The sequence below is a fragment of the Elgaria multicarinata genome, chromosome 4, assembly GCF_023053635.1.
Source record: "Elgaria multicarinata webbii isolate HBS135686 ecotype San Diego chromosome 4, rElgMul1.1.pri, whole genome shotgun sequence".
Taxonomy (NCBI): Eukaryota; Metazoa; Chordata; class Lepidosauria; order Squamata; family Anguidae; genus Elgaria; species Elgaria multicarinata.
Window position 1 is genome coordinate 46,808,480 of NC_086174.1, and position 16,609 is coordinate 46,825,088.

A 16,609-nucleotide genomic window follows, 5' to 3' on the forward strand; every position below is an offset into this window, starting at 1 on the left:
TATGCACAGTGTAGGGGCATATGCATTAGCCTCCCCTTTGTCTCATCCCTCTCCCTTCTTGAGCTGCCAAAATTTTCAGCTTTTTCGAAGTTTCAAAATTCTCTGCATATCTACACTGCTCACGCTTCAGTTTAAAAGAAAAATGATTCAAAATCAGTCTTGCAGATCTTGAGTAATAAGCTTTACACTACTGCATTCTTATAAAAGATGATTCATAAACTACTATAAAAACAGTGGTTCAGCCACTTCAGTCCAACAGGCTTCCCTACTCCATAGCAGGAGCAGTGGTGCCATCATGGCAGATGTCCAGGGCCTCATTTAGCATAATAGAGGGCCCCCAAATGCAGCAGAACTGTCTTACCACATTTTTATTTATTTATTTCATTTATATCCCACCTTTTTTCCTCCCAAGGGACCCAAGGTGGCATACATAATCCTCCTCTCCATTTTATCCTCACAACAACAACCCTGTGAGGTAGGTTGGGCTGAGAGTCTGTGACTGGCCCAAAGTCACCCAGTGGGTTTTCATGGCCAAGTGGGGACTAGAACTCGGATCTCCCAACTCCTGGTCCAACACCTTAGCCACTACACCACACTGGCACTCTTTTGAAGTGAGTGAAGTAACATTTTGAGGTGAAGTAATGCATAAAGTCTAAAAGTTTTTTGTGTGGTTGTTCTTTGGAAAGCACCAGTAAACCCTTGGCTGCTAATGCACACTCAACATATATAGTAGTCACTAGTGGAAGGGTGGGCGGGGACAGCCATTTTGTGTTTTTAACCATTAAGAGGCCATAAGTACTGGCTAGGAATAATTATGAGATGCTTGCATCTTCCTTTTTTAAGAACAAAGAGAAGTAGCTGCTGAAATCAGTAGCAAAGAAGTTGTTCTCTATTGGTAAAAAATAAAGTATACAAATCGGTTTCAGGAATCAGTCTGACATCCCCATGTCTAGCACTACAAATAACTTAGCATGGACTACTGCATTCATAATAGAAACCTAGCTGGGTTCAAAAAGAAATAGTATTACAGTCCTATAATACAAAAGAAATTACACGAATGCATCTACTCATCAAGCTATATCTTACTTCAGCCTTCCCAACCTGGGGCCCTCGTTATTTTGGGCTTCAACTTCCATCAGCTCCAGCCAGCATGGACAATGGTCAGGAGTGTTGTAGTCCAAAACGTCTGTGGGGTATGTGTGTACGTGGTTGGGGAAGGCTTTGCTGCTTGGTCACATTCATATACCACTATCTCAAAGCCAGAGAAATAGGACACACATGCTGCCTTACAATTCATAGCTTCTATTTTTAACCATTACACTAAACAGTTCTCTCACTTTCCTCTTTTTTAGCAGCACCACTACCACTAGCTATCTTCCACCTTTATAGCTGAAGTTAATTTAAGATTGAAAAAGTGTATGTAATGCCTGGTAAAATCTCAAAAGTCTAAGGTGCTTGACTACTGTTTCTAGTGGAAAGGAAAGCTTTGGCCTCCTGAACCACCATCATGCCTTCTTTCCACCCCTTTGCTAGCAGAACTGAATTATGAAACCCAGCAAGACTGCAAGTTTTCTTAATTGGGCAGAGTTAATTTCAATTGCAGAGTTTGCCTTTTCATTGCAAGAGACTTTGTATCTTCCCCTCCTGAAATGAATAAAATTAAGGATACTGAGTGGCTCTACCTGAAACAGCAAGAAGTGAAGCAAAGAGATTAAATTATACCAGGAAGAATACAGTTGCCCTTGCATTTGAAGAGAGAAATCAAGAGTAGGCCTTCCTAGCTGTGTGTATCCCACTAAAAAAGTATATAAACGCCAAGTCTAACCTCTATGCCATGGATTATCTACCTACAGAAACACTACAATTAAAACAGCAGGCTAATTCAACACCTACATGGTTACTATGCTACACTTCTGTGCCTTTTGCTTAGAAGGTACTGTTTGAAGTAATTCAAATACACTAGAGCTTCCCTCAGAAGCCATTAAAACCCAGGACCAGCAAAGAAAGAAAATGCAGAGTTCAAATGGTTCATATTTATGCCAGGGATGCTTTCAAAAAGGTACAGAGGTAGGGCAGTTTCAATTCCAAGCTTTCATGTACATGAAAGGAATGGGAAAAATGCAACAAAGCTGTAGCAGTAAAAATTATACTACCACAAAATTATAAACTCCAGGGGGGAAAGCATGCTTATTACTTAAGGGAAAAAAAACCAGTTTAAACACTGTTTATTAAACTGCAAGTGCCAATGGTCATACAGGTACAAGATACAAATGACAAAAACAGTAAAAATAAATAAATAAATAAATAAATAAATAGAAAACACCATGAAGTAAATGAACAAGTCCATCTTCAAGCTATAGCAAAGGAAAAAAAAACTAGGGTAATATAGAAGATATTATCATTTTTGAAATATTGCTTTTCAAGTAGAAATAAAGAAGTGGCCCTATCTGTACACTATCAGCTTTATGTAAATTGATGTACACCATTTACTATTTCCCAAGGCACATCAAAAGAGGAGACATTGCAATTTTGCTGCAGCTGAGTTGACGTTGACCTACAGCATGCATATGTTGAACACTCAGTGACATTTTCATGATGGAAAACAGTATTTACACACTGTATCTTGCTGGATCAATCAAGTGGGAGATTAATGAGATATCCTTCAGATGTGTTTTAGCTTCTTCGTACTGTTAGCAATACAACTGAGATGTGCCATTTTATCAATTAACCTTTGATCATCTTAAGAAACAGATTAAACATTCACTACATTACTATGTACTAGAATGACATGGTATAGTCTTGCTTGGATTTCTGATACCCCACAATACCTTCTCTTTTGCCAGTTTACATTTATTCTTCTCCTCAAAACAGGAGATGAGATGCCATACTTTTGTCTAGATTGTACCTTTTGAATTCAGGTGTGGATTAATATTTGAATGTTCCTCCATACAATGAAGGCTTGCACATGTTTTTAAAATATATCAGGGCATAACGTTCTTGCCTAGTCTGCAACCTGACATGTAGTATGAACCTCCAGACACATGTTTGTCATCGCATTTGAGAAAACTAGGCCTCAAAAACAAAAGTTATTGAAACATGTGCACTCCTAAAGCTCGGTAGATGAGTTGAAGTGATAGTTGCCTTTTTATGAAATGGTTTAATGAACTAGGAGCTCAAGACGTACCCAGATGTCTAATATTTCTTCCCCACTAAAGAAATAGTTCAATGATTGATTGCACTTTGAATTGCACAATATTTTCCTACATTATATATCAACACAAATTTTCAGTCTCTCAATCATTCAAAGATTTGAGAACAAGCCACAGAATCATTGACACTTTTGTCTCTGCAACCACAGGACCGAATTATAACAAAGATCTGAAAAAGTAGTTTTTCTAATTTACTACCAGAACCTGAAAAGTGAAGAGAATGACCTGCCTGAGAAACAAAGCCTAAAGGCTGAAATCTCTTGTAGCAGTTGGTACTGGCCTAGAAACTATATCAGTTGCTAAGATGTTCCAGAATGTTTATGAACATTCTAGCTAGTCAGATTTTATTCAACAGTGTCCAAACACATAGCTGCCTTCCAAACTGAGAAAGAAGTGGTCAACACTCTCTAAATGTTGGTTAACTGTTGGACTGTTGTATGTGAATTCTGTGTATGATTCCCTGAATGTACACCAGTAAGGTTCAATGAAGAAAAGCCGCTCATGCACACATTTCTATGTCTCTCCGCTTGTTTTGGATAAATTCTAACACATCTTGTTAGGCCAGTGGAGACATCTGCAATGCTGAGTGTGTGTCATGGGCACTCTCACAAAATGGCTGACACGGGGGGGGAATATTTATTCACAAAATGGCTGCCATGATGGTTGTGGCCAGTTACAAAACAACAATTTTCCTGAAGGCAAACTGATGAGGAAAGGAAAGGAAAGGAACCTCTCGTGCAAGCACTTGAGTCATTGCTGACTCCTAGAGGGACGCCTGCTTTCGCTGACGTTTTCTTGGCAGACTTAGTAGCGGGGTGGTTTGCTATTGCCTTCCCCAGTCGCAGTTACCTCTCCCCCAGCTAGCTGGGTACTCATTTTACTGACCTCGGAAGGATGGAAGGCTGAGTCAACCTGAGCCGGCTGCCTGAGAACCAGCTTCCGCTGGGATCGAACTCAGGCTGTGGGGAGAGTTTCGGCTGCAGTAACTGCAGCTTACCACTCTGCACCACATGAGGCTCTAAACTGATGAGACCAAATGAAAAATAAGTTGCCTAAGAAACTAAGGCATACATAGGGTGTGAGTTCACTCTCACACACGACAAAACTGAGGCAAAACACTCACACCACCACCACCCTCCCCTCAAACCCAGATAAGTCACCAGACAAAGCAACTGTAAAACACCTCCTGTCACTCTTTGCTAGCCTGTCCAGCCCCGTGTACATTACATCTTACGTTTTTCTTTTCCCCCCCTACACAGTTCAAAATGAAGTTCTAGGCTATATCCACTCACCATTTTAATTTTTTAAAGGATGTCTCAGGTCCATGTGGGGCCCATAAGCATTAATGGAAATAATGATGGCACTGCAGCCAGCACTTTGCTCTGCAGCATTCTTGCCTCCCAGTTTTTTTTTTTAAAAAAACAAATCTATGAAACATAAAACAAATCAAGAGGAGCAGGGAATCTGGAAAGTGCTGTGTCCAATGGCACATTGGTGCCCATGGACACCACAATGGGGACTCAAGACTTAAGCAGAGAGGCAGTTCACTAGTTCAATCATTCTACTTTACCCACTCATCTTATGTACTCCTATTTTTATGGCAAGATCTAATGTTCATCAATTTGCTGAGGTTTTATTTGTTACATTTTATACTGCCCAATAGCTGAGGCTCTCTGGGCGGTGCTCAATTAAAACCATAAAATACAGTAAGTATACAATAAACTTAAAACATTAAAAAATTAAGAATGCAATATAAAATCAGATAAATTACAGTCCAGGGAAAGCCTGTGTGAAAAGGTATGTTTTCAGGGGGTGTTTGAAGGAAGAACTGCACGAGGGAAGAAGATAGGAAATTATGAATATTTACTCTATAATGCAACATTTATCTTCTAAAAATAAACTGCATTATGCTATCAGTCCTTGATTATTTAAAGTTCTGGGCACTTGTTTCTAAATAAACAAAGACATAAGCTTTGTTGTTAGCTACTTTGTTAGCTACTTTGTGCAGTAGGAGTGGGAGCAGGCATAAGTTATTCAAATAAGAGAATGAGAATTAGAAAGCAGCAACTCTGCTAAGACAACAGCCTCTTAAAAAGTACAAATTCTTCATTGAGCGTAAGTTTTAGCGGATTGATTTAGCCAATTAGTATACATATTTATTTATACTGCTCCGATAGCTGAGGCTCTCTGGGCAAGTCACAATTAATACCATAAAATACAACACATCAAAACATATAAAGCTTTAAAAGTTTAAAAATACTACGTAAAACCAAAATATATGAAGTATCAACTTGATTCGCCAGGTTTTTGTTGACTTTAATTGCTAATTTAAAATCAACCCACCCTGGTTTTAGGCAAATAAACTGAACTGAAAACAAATATTATACGACCTTATTGGAGAGCCTTGATGGAGAGCATCAGGAGTATGTACCTTATGCTGTACTATTCCCACATGGTGGCATTTGATCACCTAAAGAGTCGTGTGACAAGAGTGGTCAAAACCTCTGCCACCACTCTTGTTCACCTAGCTGATCTCTGCTTCCATGCTCTGCCTAGCAACTGATTGTGTTCGCAGCTCCCCACCCCATTCTGACCCTTTCCCTGGAAGCTTTGTCCCATTCCATGGACTTACAGCTGCCACTCCCTTTTTGGCAAAACGGTGCTTTCAGTTGTGTGGCTTTGTTGGTGTGCAGGGGTTTCGACAGGCCTCGTATGCATCCCTGCTAGAGGAGGCTATGTTTGAAGTTTGGTCCTGATGCTGCAAACTTCCAAGGTTTTATCTGTGCCACCCCTTTTTTAAGCACCCAGGGTTCCTGCTCCTTTATGTGTAAGCTCAGGGATTTGATGGTGCATCATATGCCTCCCACTAGGGGAGACTCTGTATTAGCTTTAGCCCCAATCCTGCATGCTTCCAGTACTTTAGAGCCACCCAACCATTGTCAGGTTATTGCTGGAAGCACTGAATTAACCTCTCCTCTCTCATTGGGATATTGTGGAAGGTTAAAATAGGCTGCTGTGATGTTGTCAATGGGTGAAACAGCGCCACTGCCAGGGTGGGAGGGCTGCAGCAGGACAGGGGGTGGGGGACGATTCAGATTATGCACAATAGCTTAATAAGATACTTAGAGTAGCATATTTAGCTGGCCATGTGGGGGACGACAGCTTTCAAAATAAGCTACTGTGAGTAGCTTATTAACCCATCATGGCTTAAAGTGACATCCGAATACGGCTTAAATGCATTATGTATAACATGGTTTGCTTGTAAAATTATAGTCATTAAAATTAAAAACATTTAAAACTAAATTTGGTATATTTGCCATTAATGTCTGAATAAAATATATATTTTAATTTAATATATCATACATGATAATTTCATGAGCAAATAAATGAATAATGTTAACTACCTATTTTATATATGACAAGAGGGAAATTCAGCAAGAAGTTCCTGAAACATCCTAGAAGCCAGAAAGAGTAGAAAAAAATGGAAGCAGAAGAAAGCTGTTGCATTGTTTGGGATGGAGTTCAGGGAAATCTGGAGGAAAAGCTATTGATATTTTATTTAGCTGGGGAAGACACTCTTATTACCATATTTAATTTAAGAACCTTGAGCAAACTCAACCTGTTATTTGAGAATTGACATTCCATTCCCTTTCGTAAATAATTCCCCTTAATAAATATCTTAATTTTTGTTCATTTTGAAAGATTTTTTCTAGTGATGTTGTCAATCCCGTGCTTATACCCTAGGAACCAGGCTACTGCATTTCATTTAGGTGCACAGGGTTTATTTTTGTGGCAGTGATTAAAGATTTTATAGCCAAGGCACCGTTTCCTAATAGTGAGGTCTAATTGGGATAAAACCTGGAGCAAAAAAGAAAAAAAGAAAAAAAAAGAAACAGTAGGTGGGACAATGGTGAGACAGCCTCTAATGTTTTCCTCACATGTGGAATTTAGAACTACATTCACTGACTGCTACAGCATCTAACCAAACCAAGCCCAGAAATACAAGACTCTATATAACAAAATGCTGGAAAATGGCTCTTCTAGTTTCCCCAGTAATTATCAAACCTTGTTTCGATCTATCTGTCATGGGCATTTTATTTTTGTTTGTTACTTTGTGTAAATAATACTCTATTTAGTTGTAAATTAACATGATTTAGTGGTTAGATTTGCACCATTGTTCAGGAAATATATGAAAAAGTTTAGAAACTTGATTTAAATCAGTGATTTAATTCAACTTTTTTCTTCCTGATTTAAATTGCAATGATGTAAATCAGTCCACCATGGGAACGTATCTTATCATCAGTCTTTATGATATTCAAGTAAAAAACAGAAGGCTCAAATACTCTGTCAGGCATTTTTAATATCGATACATCAGACTTTGGCTATGGGAAAACTGTTCTGTAAAGTCAAATGAAAAAGTTGAAAAGGCATGTAATGATCCAACCACAGCAGAATTAGAACATTTTTGTGCTAATTCAATAGAGCTATGACAATAAATTCAGATTCAACAAGAATAGGTAACTTTAAAAAAGTACACACAAAGTCTTTTCTAATGCATAAAATACCTTCTACTGATGTCAAGGGGAAAGTCTCTCCTATGTCATTAACTTAACATGATTTCCAATTTCACAAGTCTCCTAAGATGTAAGGACCCAGCACAAAAAGTTGTCTAATACTCCAGTGAAAACAATGATGAAAAAGCCAAAGATTTCCCAGTATTTCAGGCATGTCCTTGAAAGGGACAAGTCATTGTGCAGTCTGTTTTGAAGCTAAGTAAAGTTTTTATACTACGTGATTAATGAGCTGACAAACTGATTTAACTCAACTGTACTAACTGTTAAGATTAAACAATTAAACAAGCGATGTGTGATGAGGAACATAAGGCATGTCATGTGGCTACATGCAGAGGAAGAAGGGTGTCATAAACATCTATTTAAATGAGAATACAAGGAGGGAAGCAGAGCAATTGCTTGCCTTACGAATGAAATGCCTATGAGAACACTGATGAAGTTGAAAACAAACTGCAGCAGCTTTCCCTAACCAGCTGCTCTCAAGATGTTTTAGAATTCAACTCTCATTATGCCCAGCCAACATGGCCAAGGGTTAGGAATGGGAGATGTAGTCTAAAACATCTGGAGAGCACCAGCTTGGGGATACAACAGAGTAATAGACAGTCCCTGAGAGAAATAGGCATGACAGGAACTAGAAATGCGGTTTCTAGTGGGGAAAGGGAGCAGGAAGAGACAGGTATCATTTACTTTTGAGAATTTAATTTTTGTTTTATCATTTTTGAGGATTCAGTTTTTGTTTTATTAAAGGCAATATTTTACAAACGTTAGCATTCACTATAAATAAAAGTAGACTGGTATGTGAGGAACTATCCAAGCAATTATTATTTTAATTAAATTAGACATTTACCAGATATCAGTGCAAAGCTGGAGCAGATTTAATCAGCAGCTGATCTGCAGCGTCACCACAGGAGTGGGGAGCCTTTTTTTTTTTAGCCTGAGAGGCAGATTCCATTTTGGAGAAAATCTCAGGAGCCACATTGCACTGGTAAGCAGGGCCACAGGCAAAAGTGGGTGCGGCTGAGAAAACCATACCCTCAAATTCTGTTGTTACTACTTTATAAGAGGAAGTATTTTTTTAATTTGTGTTTTATTTAATTCCTTTGTCGCCTATCTCATTTTAAAAAAATCGAAGGCAACTTATAACAAAATGATTAAAACATAAACAATATAAAATAGTCCAGCATTCTATTCCCACAGTGGCCAACCAGATATCTATGGGATGCCGACAAGCAGGACATGAGTGCAATAGCACTCTCCTGCAGAATACTATGCAAGACAATCTGCAGAATTTGGTCTTTATAATTCCTATACACTGTAGACATATACAACTCAGATCTTCTTACTACTTTTAGATTCCTCCATATCCTGCAGCATGGGGGGTAGGGGAGAAATCTAATATATGCATTTATATGTATAAATATCCACATACCTACATATAGTAAACATACGACTAGTATATGTGCATACAGACAGTGAGAGAGATACATATACACAGAAAATCAACAAGCATACTAACGTGAAAGACTAAGAAAACTTGTTTCAAACTTTGCAAATCTATGAATACACACAGACACTACAGCTGTACAGTTGTATACACGTACAGCCTTTTCTCATTTTTTTTTCTATACTGACTGTGTAGAAGGGCATGGAAGGAGGAACCAATAGACACAATCCCAGCCTGAACATATTTACTTCATGTGAATCTGGAAGGTGAGAAGGCAACTAATGTGGTTTAAATGTTATATTTAGAGCTTTAATAGAAAGATTTTATTGTAATACTGGTAAATATTTCAGATATAACAAATAGCCTGATCTTCCCTTGAATGAAGGCACTGAAAAACTATAGCTCTAATTTTAGCATTCTCCAAGAATTGAATAGTGCATTAAATAAATATTTGATCAGTATAGTTTTTTGGGGAGAATCTGAATTACAATTCTGAAACTTTCCAGTTTTGACTGCAACTGTATCTATTCACTATATTATTAGTTTTATGAAATAGTGCATTTTTAGAAAGAAATGTTCTGCAAAGTATCTTTAACCGAACATCACTCACATAGGATGGAACTTAAACTGGAATGACATCCAATTGCAATTGTAGAAGAGAACACTGGTATTGATCTCCAGCCCAAAAATCTCAGAATACTAAACAACAGTTACCCAAGTAAAAGGTCCAAGGGAAAGCTTAATTAAAAATATGAAGAGTATAACAAGAGTGCACAAGGAATCCACTCTGTATATATTCAATAACTATTGTTTATTATACTCTGGGACAGATATATATACCAAAAATGCAAGCATGGCTTAGATGCAAATGCCTTTCAACATGGACATTATAAAGCAACTTTCAATGCTGTATAAGTCTGCTGAAGAATTTGCTTTGAAAAAAAGATACTGATATACCACAGAAGCAGAACTATAGCTCAAGCACACTTTGCATGCAAGTCTTCCAAGTTGGGCGTTAACATAAAATGACTCCAGTCCTACATATTCTTTCATCACTTCCTTGCTTCTGTTCATCTATGCTGTCCGCAAAGTTGCAAAAATTCACTTTGTATAAGGAGGAGGATAGAGAAAAGGATAAATTAGATTTTATTAATTGGTTCCTCAATCACATCTTACACTAATATGCTTGCACATGATTGTACTAACAGCTATTTAACCTTTCTGTTTACCTGATGGATTTACATAAGAGTATTTAGCATAATTTTCTAAGGTAGTAAAAACAAAAAACAAACCCAAAGCTGCTACTAGTTCTAGAGTTCCAGATTTCTGGAAGAACACAAAATGTTCTATACAGATTTTGTAGAAGCAAAAATATCACAGATTATTATTATTATTATTGATATTTATCTAATACTAGGAGCTTTTGAGCCAAGAATGGGGAGTAGGAGTGCATGATGGGCATACCAGAAACCTGGTAGAATGAGGAAAACCAGTGAGATACAGTCACTTCTGGGTATAAATTCTATAGGAAGTACAGGGAAGGGTGTACTGCATGATGTTTCTCTGTAGATTAAAGATGGCATAGTATCAAACAAGCTAGAAATTTCAAAAGGGGCAGACTCCACCACAGAATCACTGTGGGGGACATGCTATCATCTCCATGACAAAAAACACCCCAATTCCTAGACCAGGGAACCACCAACCAACAAAGTCTCTGTTTAACGGGATTCAGTTTCAGTTTATTGGCCCTCATCCAAGTTATAACTGCATCCAGGCACCAGTTCAAAATGTGCACGGCCTCTCTCGATTCAGATGTTACAGAGAAATAGAGCTGGGTATCATCAGCTTACTGGTGACACTTTGCCCCAAATCTCCTGATGACTGCATTGGGGACAGGATGGTGCCCTGTAGCACACCACAGTTCAGCTGCCATGCAGCTGAAGTACAGTCACCCAATGCTATTCTCTGGAGCAGACCCTGCAAGTAGAAGTTGAACCTCTGTAGAACAGTGCCTCCAACTCCCAACTCACAAAGGCTGTCCAGGAGAATACTGCGGTCAACGGTATCAAAAGCCAACGGTATCAAAAGCCGCTGAGTGATCGAGAAGAAGTAACAGGGTCACAGTCTCCCTGTCTCTCAAAGAAGATCATCCATCAGGGCGACCAAGTTAATTGGTAGTCACCAACTTTAATCTGTGGGGTTGAGAATTTAGAGCATGCTTACTTTTTTTGGAAGGTACATTGATTCCAGTGTGTTACCATAAAAGGGAATAGAAAAGCAAAATATTAAAAATGACTTTTACTTCTAACAAATAGCAGCATTAGATTTCTGAACTGGAAATCTATACTGAGGTTTTGGTAATATACATATTTATTTTTAAACGTTTAAACCAGTTAAAAGTCAGGTAATAAAAGTCAGGTAACAGCCCTAGGAAAGTCAGCTGAGAAATACAATTTATTAAGCATTGCAACAATTTTAACACTACTTCTACTAACACCAACTTTGCAATTGAAGCACGTTCTTAGGAACATGATTCAATGTAAACCTTAGCTTCCCAGTGAAAACAAAATAGTTCTCTAAGAGTTAGTTCAGGTTACAAGTTTTTTTTTTTGCTAGAACTAGCAGGTAGTTATGTATGGCTGAACTCTTCTACTTTGTGCATGTTTGTTTCCTTACAGTAGGAACAGGTCTTTGTCTTGTGCCATAATAACTAACATTTCTGTTTGACCTCTGTGCCAGGCAACCCAATGGTAAACATTATGCTACTCTACTTATCTAGTCTACATTGTAAGCTAAAGGCTTGAAATTAAATTTCAAGATCCTATTTATGAATTTTGAACCCTTCACTATATTTTGACATTATGGGGATAAAATGATAAATACTCCTAGTGCGAAAGATGTATATACTACATTTACAACAGCATCTTATCTTACACTTGTCAAAATGGGGAACAGGGAGCAGATTTAAAGGTTGAATTTTCTATTTGGCTTTTAGTTGGATTTCATTCCAGGGTAACGTAACTTCACACTCACATTGTGCATTCTAATCTTTACAGCACAGAATCACTGTTAAAAATGAAAAAATATTCCTAAGGAATACTATTTTTAGAATTGAACTTGATTAAAATACTTTTTCTTCCCTCACATTTGTCACAGAAGATTTATCCCTCAGATTTATATCTCTAGATATCCAAGACCAGGAGGTGCAAAGCGACATTACCTATATCTATAAGTAATAACCTCCCACTGAGTTCAATGAGACTTAGTCCCAAGTATGTATAGGACTGTAGCCTTAGACAACTAATGTACCACTTTCTACTTGACAGGAGCTCCCTTCATGTGTAACATGTATGAAGAGGGTCCATGTCCAAAACAAGGAAAAGGGCAGTGGTGCGATCCTCTCCCCTAATGTCATACTGCTGGACTGATCACGCCCTTGATAACCATGCACTGCGCAGCAACTCACATGTAGTTCCTCTCTAAAATCCATACACAATGCACAGATATTGGGGGTAGGATCAGTAGTGAGGTCCTGCTTCTTGTTCTATATATGAAAGGGTCTTCTAGCTTCACTAGTCAATACATCAGGGTAGTATCCAATTGTGCCCACATGCCAGTGGGACCCACCACTAGTACAATGGAGAGTTAGTGGTCATTAAAAGTAACCCAAAATGAGCAGAAACCCTAGATTCCAGTACAAGGCAGGGCTGCAGAGCTTGCGGAAGGAATCGCCAGAAATGCATGTTTCTACTTGTTTCCAGAATTCCTTTACAAGGTGTTAACTCCCCATTGCATGGACAGACAACTTTGTAGCGCACACTGAGCAACAGAAATGATGAACTTATCTCTCATCTCCAAAAAGGTGCTTAACAGGTTCTACTTTCTATTTTATATTAACTGAACATTATCATAAAACAACTGGGAAGCTAGCTGGATAACATTATTACTATGAAGATAGTGGCCCACAAATTAATTTGTTGGAGAAGGGATGAGCTCAAGCACTCCCTCCTCCTTTTTCCTTCCCTTCCCTTCTTATACACCCAGATGCAGATGAGACTTCCAGTTTGTTAAATCTCCCTCCCTCCATGATGTCTGAACCAGAAAACAATGATTTAAGTACGCCCTATAAAATTAATTCCGTTTTGCAATCCAGGTTTGTGCTTCAACCTGTTTTCTAGTTCAAACATGACAGTGTCCTCTCCAGCTAGGTGTGTGACAGAAGGCAGAAGCTCTTAAATCCATCCGTACTCCAAAACCCCATAGTTTGCTCAATAAAGAACACCATCTAAACCAGGCCAGTTACTATATAACAAATAGCTTGTGATAACACACACTGAGCCAGTTCACAAGATAGTGAGTGTTGGCAAGATTTCCCTAATTAACCTTGCTGGTGCAGCTTGTTGTGTCATCCAAATCCAGGTGGAATGGATTGTTCAAGGAAGAAATACCCCTCCCCCAAATAACCCATAGCCTGTTGTTGGGTAATTTGAGGGTTGTTTCCCCCTCAAACAAGCCATGCTGCCTGGGTTTGGATGAAACGATAAGACGTGCCCGAGTAGGTAATTAGCCAAATTGTGTTCTACATGTGCCACAGCTAAACCAGCCACTGTGGCTGCTTTAAGCCCCGGTAATTGTGCAAACTGGGCCTATGACTGGATTCACACAATACAACATTGTCGTTGAACCATGGGATGTTGAGTTGTGTGAATTCAGCCACATTAAAAAAAAACACGGCTTGTAAAGCACGAACAACCCACAGTTCACAACCCAACACAAACCATGTGTTATCGTATGGGGTTGTAGGGTTGTGTGATTTCAATCCTTGCTTTGCCTAAAATGTATTCTCAGTGACCTGTTTAAAAAAATCATTAACTAAAAGGAATCTGTGCAGGTAGTCCTGTCCGTTGCAAAGAATCAAACAGCAGCAGTAGCATAATGACTGTATTAGGACCAACTAAATGTCACAACCTAGCAATCTAATTTTAAGTTTCACAGAATTCTTCCCCAAGCTATCTGTGAAAAAAAGGTGGGGGAGGAGGGGGAAGAGTGAAAAGAGGGAGCAGTGAAAAACCTCTTGCTGGTAAAAAGCACTTTGGAAAACCCACGGCATTACATTATAGTTTTCAATTGGTGATTCAGGAACTTCTCTGCAGGTTACTTTTCATCCAGTTTTCCAGACAACAAATTACCAGCTAAATTCTATCATATATGTTGGCAAGAAAAGTACTTTATTATTTTCCTTGCATTCAACATTGAGACTACCGTTAGATGCGCTTGGAAACAAAATTAGGGTGCAATCCTATGCATGTTTAGACAAGAAAAAGTCGTGCAACTAATGCTGAGAATTTTAGGACTTTTTCTGTCTAAATATGAATAGGATTGTGCCCTTATTTACCCAAGGTTAACCACGAGTTCATGATTTAAGAAAAGTTTGAAAATGTGGCAATGCACTATTCAGAGGTCTCCTGCTACCATGGATGAATCAACATAATGGTTTTACAAACACTGAAGTGTTCAAATGTTAAGTTCTAAATAAAACCCACACAATAGTTATCACCTATGTAGGCGTAATTTGTATTATTGAATGTCACCACTTTGCAAGACCTATAGTTAATGCAAAATTGTTTTTTATACTTATTTTGCCTTTCTTTTTTACACTCGATAAAAAAAAGAAACAACAACATGGCAGTAAGCAAATTTGGGCAGAGAATGCAGCAAGCCAGTGAACATTGAACATATGCAGTGAACATATGCATTGAAAACATGCATATAACTCATGCATGTTTTCATGAGTTATATTCCACGATAAGTGTTTTTCTCCTCTTAACAATTCCCTTTTAGGGAAAGCATTGTTATACTATAAAATCAAAAAATGTCAGGACACAGTAATGAAAATGTATGCAATTCTGAGGTAAAGGTCTCATTTTAATTTCTAACAGGATGTTCTTCTAAGAACTGTGAATAAGCAAACATTTGGAAGAAGGCAAAAACTATCCACATTATCACTTTTCTTTACTCTCTTTACACTCATGTCAGTTACACTGAAACATACATGTCCACGTGGACACAATTAAAAGACTCACTGGCCTGAGAGTATACAAGCAATCTTGAAAAGGAATGCAAAAATAGCCTCACTACAATAAATGAACAAGTAAATAATCCATCTATGCCATTTTCTTGTTAACATACTACTTATATACCAATAAAATTAAAATTTCTTTCTGCAGCTGTCTATGGATGATGTTAAAAACTGTTTTAATGAAATATCCTTGACAATTTATTGTGGGGTTACTTCGAGAACTGTATTATCCAAACATTGCCAAAGTCTGAATAGCTTACAAAGCTTGCACAGACCAGGAAACTCCTCAGGGTATCTAGCTCAAATTCAGAGATCCATGTACACTCAGATGCTACATAGATTTTGTGTGTGCTAATCAGAGAGACACAGAGAGAACTATTATCAACACAGGGCCAATTCACATAATACTTATTTAAACATGAGTACCTTTGATCATCCTTCAGCACACAGTCACATGAATTTCTTTAAGATGTGTAAGCCAGCAGTTCAGATACAGTCAGCAGAAAATTCATGATTATAGCAATTGAAATGTGCTGCCATCATCACTGACACTGGCCAGCTATCTTTGTAATCTGCCAATTCATACAGTATCCACATGTCCAAGACCAATCTCATCACATTCACCAATACAATTAGGTACTGCATGATCTAACTTAAGAGGAAATATTTTCTCTTCCCTCTCTGAAGGAGCTTATTTTTAAAGTTCTGAATATAATTTTTGTGGAGCCTTTATTTACCTATTTAAATCAAATGACCCCTAGATCCACTCTGGATCCTTCTGAATCCACTATGGCCTCTTCCACTTTTTCTTTTCTTTTTTGGCGGGGGGACACTAGGAAATGTTCCTTTGGGAGCAAGTATTAATGTAAAGAAACAGAAGATTAAGAAAATAAGTTTATACAAGTAACATCAGGTAAATTCTCCAGCAAGAGAAAACCACAAAATTCTAGGTTTGGATGACATGATAGTCAACGGTGGTTTAAATAGTCATCCATTGATTATCGCGTCATCTGGTGAGACTTTTCACAACATGGTTGCTTATTTGGCTGAAATAACCAATGCTGTTCAGAGTTAATTTTTTTGCACAACTATTGCTTATTGTGTCATGTCGTGGGCACTGGAAATCCTTTTCTTCAATCTTTGGGGAAAAAGCTTACTTGGAGGTGCTGCGGGGGAGGAAAGCGGTGCCCTGGTGGGAAGACCCTTGTGGGTGTCTCCACACCCCGGCATGAAGGAGGATTCTGCTGGGAAGTGGGTCTTTAAGACCCTTCTCCCCACCCACCCCATTTCTTCTGAGGAAGCGGGG

At 38.3% G+C, this 16,609-nt stretch overlaps 1 protein-coding gene across 1 annotated transcript in view; it reads right to left on the reverse strand.

Annotated features, from left to right (window-relative positions):
• ZFAND3 (zinc finger AN1-type containing 3) overlaps positions 1-16,609 on the reverse strand; it is a 155,367-nt gene that overhangs the window by 103,163 nt on the left and 35,595 nt on the right. The gene's annotated exons all lie outside the window — the stretch shown is intronic.